The sequence below is a fragment of the Typopeltis vanoorti genome, chromosome 8 (assembly GCF_054136105.1).
Source record: "Typopeltis vanoorti isolate ZY-2024b chromosome 8, IOZ_Tvanoo_1.0, whole genome shotgun sequence".
In the NCBI taxonomy this organism is placed as follows: domain Eukaryota; kingdom Metazoa; phylum Arthropoda; class Arachnida; order Uropygi; family Thelyphonidae; genus Typopeltis; species Typopeltis vanoorti.
This window is the reverse complement of record NC_143556.1, coordinates 73964399-73974193: the sequence shown is the minus strand read 5'-3', so window position 1 is coordinate 73974193 and position 9795 is coordinate 73964399.

Sequence of the window (9795 nt, the reverse complement as noted above, 5' to 3'; positions counted from 1 at the left end):
TTGAATGCAAACTCGTGAATGATGTTTGTTTTCATCAGCTGTGCTATATGTAGGTTGTTTTAAATGGAATTTATTATTTGGAATTTTTTTAATCTTTCGATTATAACTTTTTCAAAGTAATTTAAAAGGTTAAATTTTTCAAGTTTATTTTTTGCCTTTTGTCTAAATAATTTAATAATATTTGAACTCTTTCTCCCACTCAGAAAAGCCCTAGTCGTAAATAACGTAGTTTCAATTTAATTTTTCTACAATTCCTTTTGTTAAATCTTGGTTACGCTATTGATCTACTGAGCAATCTCGTACTTTCAATGAAAATGAAAACAGAGTACATAAACAACACGATTTTTTTTTTTTTTTTTTTTTTTTTTTTTTTTTTTTTTTACAAAAAATGAAGATTTGATTAGAGTGATTTCAATTATTGTCGATGCAGTTAAAGCTACGAAGCAACAAATTGCCAAGTCACTAAGTGTTCTCCGGATGGGCTGCGTTTTTTTTTTTTTTTTTTTTTTTTGTAGATCTAAAGTCTGAGGGGGAAACCTTTTTTAAGATCTACTTATTCACTTTCAGTTATTAGGATTTGAAATTCCTAATAACAAAGATATAATCTGTAGCAAATTATTCTTCCCGAGATATATGAAAAACAAGTCATCGCTTTGAATATTCCGAATAAATAACATTGGATCCGAAATTAAAAAGAAATAAATACTACATACGAAGGCTTTGTTTATGCAAATCGTTTTCTTTATACAGCCGCAAAAAAAAAAAAAAAAAAAAAAAAAAAAAAAAAAATCGAATTTAGAACAAAACCAGAACAATTAAATCCTGCAAAAGTGGGATAAGACTGTTTATTCAATATTCGTTTTATCGCCTGGTAAATGTGATTCGTTGCGTTCGAATAACATATTTACCAAGCTCATTTTTATGAGTACTACCGAACTACGACATACTTTTTGCTTGAATTTCTCTGAAATTTGTTAATCATATAAAAATCTTATAAAATGGTGCTCTGTTTAGGCGACCTGATATTTTCAGAAAACTGTATTTGAATATTGGAGAATTTTCAATATTTACGAGTCTTAATTGTATTTGAATCTTATGTGATTTTAATTAGTTCATTCCAAATTAGTCAGTTGGTGTGCAGTTTATACTATAACTAAATTTTTTAAATATCATTTTTTTTTTCTCCTTTTGACCTTATTTCTCTCATGTTTCACGTTCCTATGCCATGAATTTAATTCGACACGAAAATAATGACTGGCAAAAATCTCCCTCAAACGCGTGTAACCGAATTCCGTCAATTATTCATTCGATTGACCCCAGCAGGTGTGCGATTTCTCACTTATGGACCCTGTCGAACAAAAATTCTGGACAGTCATAACACCCAAACGATCAAGTTATGTAAACTGGGGGGGGGGGGGGGGGGAAAGGAAATAATAAATAAATAAAAAAAAAAAACTAAAGAGAACAAAACCGACAGATTGTGCAACAAACACGCTAATTCTGAAAAAAAAGTTCTAAAATTATGCAAATAGGAATATTTGATTTCGTCTGCTCTCTTCAATAACAAATTTAACACCACCTTGAAAAATAATATTCTAAAACATTATTGGTTTGTGTTATCCAGATTACCTGGAAATTTTGTATTGCGATATTTCCACTTTAGAATGAAATTCCGCTCTTATCTGTTTGACGTGCTTGCTTTTCTCGAAACCAAATATGTTCAAGACATGCAAAGATTACTAAATGTAACTAGGCAGATATAATTTTTCTTCCATATGGTATGGTACAATGCTTTTTTTGTATTGTCAGCCGAATTTCCAAAATTGTTTTTTAATGTTTCAATAATTATCCGAAGAACTTCAAGAACGACCACAGTTTTCGGAGAAAGTTCTTGAACATTCAATCGAATCAGACTAAGATCCCTTATCAAATTATCTTTTTTATAGTCTGCCATCCACACTACTAGCTCGCCAGTCTAGTCATTCACTTATGGTTTCCTCTCTCTTCACATTTCATCACCAACTCCGGAATATTACAGGGCTAGTACTTTTGTTCCTCCCTATAGATAAATACCTTCTCTCACTAACTCAATTTTACCCATGGCTTTTTATATACGAGCACCATTCCATTCTTCATTCAAGAAGCCTTGAGCTTAAATGCTTCTAACCCTTCCACAATCAATGATTTAAATACACAACAACAAAATTCTTTACAATATTTCTTAAGTCAGGTTGTTGAGGAATACTCCATGACATCTAAGCTAAGAGGCAAGCTTATGTAGGTCATCTGCATTGGATTCACTAACCAGTTCGTATTTTATAAAAGGAAAATCTTACTACCTCAGTATGAGACAAACACCAAAAATTTCCTTATAAATGTTACTCCCATCCTATATGGGATTCGAACCCAGATCTTTCTAGTCAAGGGGCGTTTGTTTTTTCCTTCTGTACCGCGAATTTTTATATGGTTACTTTATTAAACATTACATGCCATTCGCACTAAGAATGCACATGAGTAATATATGAGAATTTGCATAATTGCGTCAGTATTCAGTCGTTATAGGAAACTTCATTGAGTTCCCGATTACCTGGAAGAGTTATGTTCGTATTCCACATTAATAACTTACACTTTGCTGCAGTAGCGGCTCGTGGCTTGAAATCGCCTGCAACTTTCGAAATATACATGCACACTGTAAGTACAGTTTGGATAAAATATCAAAATTATGGTAAAAATTAAACGTGAAAAAATATTGTTTATTATCGATAAAATTATACAGTTTGGTATAATTCAAAATTACTTAAAAATAAACTATATTCCTTTTTAATTGTAATTAAAGGAATGGATTTAATTGCGATGTCCAAATATTTAAAGAGACGGAGTAAACACGATAAACACTAAGAACACTCTACTACTGGCGCAAACTGGATATAAACAGTAGTGGAACTGCGCGACGGACAGTGCCGCATTACGCTAATAGCTCGCATCTCACTATGACGTGCATATGCTTGCGCGCGTAGCAATATGACACTGTGGTAAATACAGTGCTGCTAGCGTCCTTTGCCCTCCTAAGTGCTACAAGATGGATTTTTAATATTTTTTTATACAAAATAAGAGAATTGTATAGGATTGTTGATGATAAAATTAAATATTACAAGCAAATATTAATAAGTATATTTATATATTGAGAAAAATTGGGGGTGCTACAGTTCCGCAGTGCCTATGCACGAGCCTCCCTGCTTTGCTGTAATTGGATTACTGTTTGGAAATACTGTTAAAGAAATGTTTTCAGTTCTAAAAATGGTACTCTAGGAGTTAAATATTTTATTTATTTTATTTTTTAAAATTCCGATTAACTTTATCCTAGCTTGTGAAACAGTTGATAAAATATTTTGTATTAGACAAACATAACCATGCGTGTGCTTATATATTTATTACCATTAGAAAATTTTACATGAATTGCAACTGCAATATCCTAATCATTAAATACATTTCGATATTTTTTATTTGATACTAGCGTTTTCAGTCGAAGTTATTAGTGATTTACCATTTCGCCAGTCAAAGTATTATACCAAAATACATAGAAAATCATAACAAGTAATATTATTGCTAAACCTTCTATGAAAACAGCTCCTTCTTCCGTTTCTTCTTTCTTTCTTCTGCAGCGGGCATGATGAGCTGGATTTTCATGATGTTCCTGATCCATCTTTCCTTTGTCGCTTTAATTCACTTCGAAATATATGATTTCACAGCGTTTGCGAATCACTTGAGGATCACAACAGAGCAGCAGAAGAAATTGCTGACATTTATTTTCAACAATTGACTTGCCATGAATTGTTAACATCTCAATGTTCCTAAGTAACAAAAATGAACATTGTTTAAATATTCTAAACCATAGCAGTATTGCGTCACTAAATTATTCATTGGTACTCACTTGAGAAGAAATGAGTCTTCCGAACAGCTACTGTGAGTCTGGAGATGGCTGTTTAAGCCAAATGCTTGATCTTTGACCATTCGGAGTCACTCATAGTTGAAAAGCATTTGCCCATGTGATCTATTCTCAGTGTCTGTGACAGACAGTACAATTTCCAAATATTATCCTACGGATCCATGTCAAAATGATTTGTCTATCGCTCTTTCCATCAATTTTAAGTCAAAGTTATCTCAAAATCGCATTTCTTCATATTCACCGCGAGGTTATCCTTGAATCACTGCTTCTCTTGTGAGAATTTATTTTTATTTTATTTTATTTTTTGGCTTTTCTTTAAACAGGAGATACTGTGATTGCTAGTGCACGAGACCGTTACAGTAGCATCTGACAGATGTGTAAAGATTCATTTTTTTTTTAGCAAGTACTAGGATATCGATAGTATTCGATAAAATGTGCGTGTTCACGAGCGTTTGGTATTCTGTAATCTTGGCTAGGATGTGCAGATTTCAGACTCTTTTAGATTTATCTGATAAATGGCACGAGTCAACATTATAGATCCGTGATTTTCAGTTTACCATTTAAAACTTAAACATTGCAATAAGCCTCACACCATTCTGATGTCCAGCGTATTTAAAACTGAAAAAAATATTTTGCATGTTTTGTTCATAAAATGAAATGATTCCAGTAAGACTAATTAGCTATAGAAGAATGAAAGGATTACTTTCAAGTAGGAACGATGCTTTCTTTTTTTTTCTTTCTTTCAATTTATGACGAAAGAAAAGGCAAACACGAACTAGTTGGCCTATTTCCACTGCTGAAATCGTGTACATGGAATCGCATATTACCTATTTTTCTAACCATGATTATCCTGGTACAGCACTATAATAATTGGCAAACCACTATCGTTCGAGTGGAGAGACGAAGTTGAACTTAAACTGGCAGTGTTGACAAACTTTAGAAATGCGTTGAAAAGGACTCTGATAGGTCGCCTTCATGCTTCGCACATTTCATTAAACATGCTTCGTCTTACTCTAGAGAACAACCATGCAAAGATTTTGGAATGTTTGTCCCATCTTTCTTTTTTCTTTCCCCTATATATATATATATATATATATATATCGTGTCGTTCATGTTTTAAGGTAAGTTTAAATTGGACGGGACAGAAAACGGACTTTGATATGCTGTCATTGTAACAAGTTTTACAGTAGTCCCCCCCCCCCACACACACACACCACTCACGCTTATTGGCGGGGGATACGTTTCAAGGCACCCCGCGGATATTACCGTACCTTATATACACTACTATGTTTTTTCTATTATTTAATTTAAAGTTTAATTTATAAATTAGGCAGTAAGAGATTAAATACAATAATAAAATAGAACATTATAACAACATACTGTAATAAAAGTTATGTGAATGGAATCATAGCTAATACGTTTATTATTACTATTTATATTTATTATTTTATGAAGTCGAGGACTTTTCACTTAAAGGGAAACACTTGACGACTTCTCTTGAGCACATCCGAATTGCCAACTTCACTACTCTTGTGCTTTGAGGCAATTGTGTTTAAATAACCCTTATTTTACTTAAGCACTGCGATACCACGCCAGTTGTCTGATAACCGAGAACTACTCAGAACGGCGTTCAATTTAAAACATATGAATTGTTTATTTCTGAAATTTTCCATTTAATAGTTTCGGACAGCTGTTATGTGCTAACGGGCGGGTATCGTGAATATGCTAGAGTCTAGCATATTACTTCTTTGTCTAGCAGCTAGACAAAGGAATAATTCACGTCTCTTGCGTAACGGGCGCGAGATTTCATCACGTTACCCAGAACAGCGCGCAATTTAAAACGTATAAATTGTTTATTACTAAAACAAAGAGCAATACGGCTTCATTTCGGCGATATAAAATTATATAGGCATACTGAATACTAGATCCAACATTATTTCAAAGCGGAATGTTTTTAGAAACTATGTAAGCTGACCTGAGAATTTACGAGAATGCAATCCTCGGCATCCCCGAGTTACCTTAGCTTACACTGCACTAGTGCAGTGCAATTTGTGTGTGCAAAATATTTGGGTCAGTGTCTTCTTGTCAAGGTTTCGATTAATCTCGTAATCCTACTTAGCAAGTATCACAGGTTTTACTCTCCCATTTTTTTAATTTTTTTATTTTTACCTCACATATAAAAGTATGTTATGATTAAATATGATGGCTTCAAAATGTTTTTTTTTTTATATTTGCGCTATTTTTGACCTAATTTTTGGTCGGTTAATAAAATAGATAATAAAATTTAATGACGATTTGAGCCGGTGAAGACACTTAGCATTCACTCATGGGTTGAAATCAATCCCATTTTTTTTTTAGGTTTACTATTTACCTAGCTGTAACAAGAAACGATTTGCGTTATTTTCCAAAACAAATAGGACTTATGGGCCCTTTAGCAAAAGTTGTCTTCGTAAAAGCGTTACTATTAATGTATACCTTTTTTTTTGCTTTTGGAAAATCAAAATCGATACCTTTTTTTTTTTATGTACTTATGATGGGTAGGAATAATGAAATTTATGATCGTGAACTCTGTATACCCAATACATTTTTTTTCATAGTCACTACACTGAAAATTGTATACTGATTTATCACATTTGTGTTTAGTAGATCTTTCCAATAAAAATCTTTAGAATGTCTGATTACGTTAACTGAACTTGATAGCTAAAATTTGCAACATATTCTTAAAACAAAACCTCTACCCCCTTTTTTATTCATAAAGGGGAGTAAGCTTTTCCTGAACTTTTGGAAATCGATTTGCAACTGGTCTTCCACTCTTTGTCATAATTGGTAATTGAATTCATCCTACCAACAGTTTGTAGACGTAAGGGCAACGAAAATGGGGTAGGCAACTGCTGCCACCTCTTGGTGATGATGAGTATATTTTATTGCGTTGTTGTGAGATCTGCTGTAGTCTTTTTTTTTCTCCCGTTGTCGAGTTAAAAATCCGAGTTTCTGGAAGGAAGGAAAATTCTACTTACCCGTACCAAAAATCGAATGACTTAGGAACCAGCGGGAAAAAAAAAAAAAAAAAAAAAAAGCCTGGAAAAAGTTTAAGTCGACTATAAATGCTTCTTTTGATATAACTTTAACGGATTTACTATTATTATCATCACGTGACATCAGCTACACGATCCTCCGTCTGCACTACACAATCCTTTGTACGCACCATATCGTTTATCTTCTCACTATATAGTATTTCTGTCTGTAAATTATATTTAGTTTAATCCTTTATCCAAGTGTAAGCAAACAAGGTTTCCATCTGAAGTATCTTCAGGACTGGGGCAATATATAATTTATAGTCTAACCAAGTGGGAAAAAACTTCCAGCATCATTCTCTAATACAGAGTAACTTATTAATAAGGTGTAACACCTTTTGGCAATTCGTATGGGTAAATTGGCTTTTGCATTGCTTCAATCTTGGTATCACCTCTGGATCTGACTCCCACTGAAGCGACCTCAATAAAGCTCGAAACCGGTCTGGGTAGTAACCCTTCCCATAATGCATAGCATTATACATGTCCGCAAGGAATGTGCTTTGCATTATGGGATACTAAGGCAAGTGATGTGAAGTTTGATCCACCCTTGCCACGAGTTGCCCCAGTCCTGAAGATACTTCAGGTGCAAACTTTATTTGCATACACTTGGATAAAGGATTAAACTAAATTTATTATAGTCTAACCAAGTGGGAAAAAACTTCCAACAGTACAGGGTGTTTCAAAAAGAATGTCCCGATTTGAAAATTGTATATCTCTGCAACCACGAACCACAAATGAATGCGACTTGTACCATGTGAACGGCCTTGGCCCAGAGTTTGATATGACGAAATAAATTGATAATTTATTTTGTAACTGTACCACATTTTCATTATTAAATATAATTATTTGAAATCGGGTCATTCTGTTTGAAACACTCCGTATATTACACCATTAACGGTCCGAGTGGCTATCCACTTCGCAGCCATACGCCTGTGAAAGGAGTGTCCTGGTTTTTATTCTCGTCGCCGACGTAAGGCGCTTAAGGATCTTTCTCAGACATAGCCAAGTTAGCTGGTCTTGGGCGTGGACAGCAGGGTTTTTCTCCCCAATTTATCTGGTGTTTTCCCTCCCTCAAGCAGGCAAACCGGCCCCGTGTACACACACGGATTACAGTCAGGAACACTTAAGACCCAGCCATAGGCCTGATTCGTCAGCTATGTTGGTCCCGAGTCCGGATAAAATTAGGGGGATTGAAATGGTGCCGTACTTTCCCGTAAAAGGGGGCCTCACTGGCGTTATATCATCATAAATAAAAACACTGTGCATGCGTATAACTTGATTATTTTCTCTCCAGTAAATGGATATAATCGGAATTTCGATATTAGTGCTGCATTATAGAACGACTGGTACATTTTATCTTTTTTCAAAATGACATATTCACTTTCGAGACCTCACGATTCTCTATCAGTCTTTGTTGGTTCTTGAGTTTCACCAGAAACTGAATCACTCGGTGTGAGACCACCACTTGGTTTATTGAAGGCCTGAAGTGGCCAATAAAAGTTCAATGTTAGGTCTCTACAGTAGACTATGTACAAAAATAAAAAAAATTAAAATCCTTAACCCACCGTAACAGTATTAATATACCATAGGCTTACAACCTTTTTTTGGTGGGACAAAAAAAAAAAAAAAAAACTCTCTCTCTCTCTTTCTCTCTCTCTCTCAATCATGATTAATTTGGTTTATCTATGTCGGCAATGTCTTTTATGACAACTTTCACTTATAGTAAAAAGAACTGTTATACACCAGAAATAAAGTTGTGAAGGAGATGTGTTTACGTAGGCTGAACAGCTCTAAGCTTGGATGACTGATGTTGCCAGGTATAACGTTTGTGGTGAATGTCTCTTACCTTACCAGATCATTTATTATTACTTTTTTTTATAAAAAGACACTTCCGTAGCGCAGCTGAAAGAATGACAGATACATCTACCCTTCGACGATTAGAAAATGCTTAGATCAATCCTCATAATAGCGAAAGGAATCATATTTTTAATTGAAAATGAGTTGGATCTCTTAAGGAGGTAGCAGGGTTTTCTTCTGGAAACTCAAGTTTCTCATCCCGCATAAAAGCAAATCGGTTTAGCAAACGTGCAATTGGCAGACAGAAATACAGGATGTTTCAAAAAGAATGACCTGATTTAAAATAATTATATTTAATAATGAAAATGTGGTACAGTTACAAAATAAATTATCAATTTATTTCGTCATATCAAACTCTGAGCCAAAGCCGTTCACATAGTACAAGTCGCATTCATTTGTGGTTCGTGGTTGCAGAGATATACATATTGATTCAGACAAAAGGGATTAAGAGAAATGTCATTTAGCCACCGTATGACAAATCACCATGGTAGTCGTCATATTAACTTTTCGCACATCTAGCCTCCTAGATGTTCGCATTTTCATCAACGGATTGGTCTTTAATTATCCGTACGTATAACTGGGTAAAGATATAGCTGTCATATCTTTCTATCAAGAAGTGAATCAGAGGCAGCCAAGATTTGTTATACGGATGTATTATGCTTGCAAATTGTCTGTATTATCTAGGTAGTCGCATATTTTGCAGAGTAACTGACTTTCATTTGAGCAGATCTTATATGCATTCCTGTGGTACTATAACGTGAGTTGAATCAGATGCCCTTTCCAAATAATGGGCCTCATTGCCACGGAGCTATGTCTAGAGGTGCGAGATGTACAGATTTATTGTCTTGATAAAAATAGATTGCAAACGACGATGGTAATTTATTCCTCTTATAATCAAAAGAAAATATTTCAAATGAA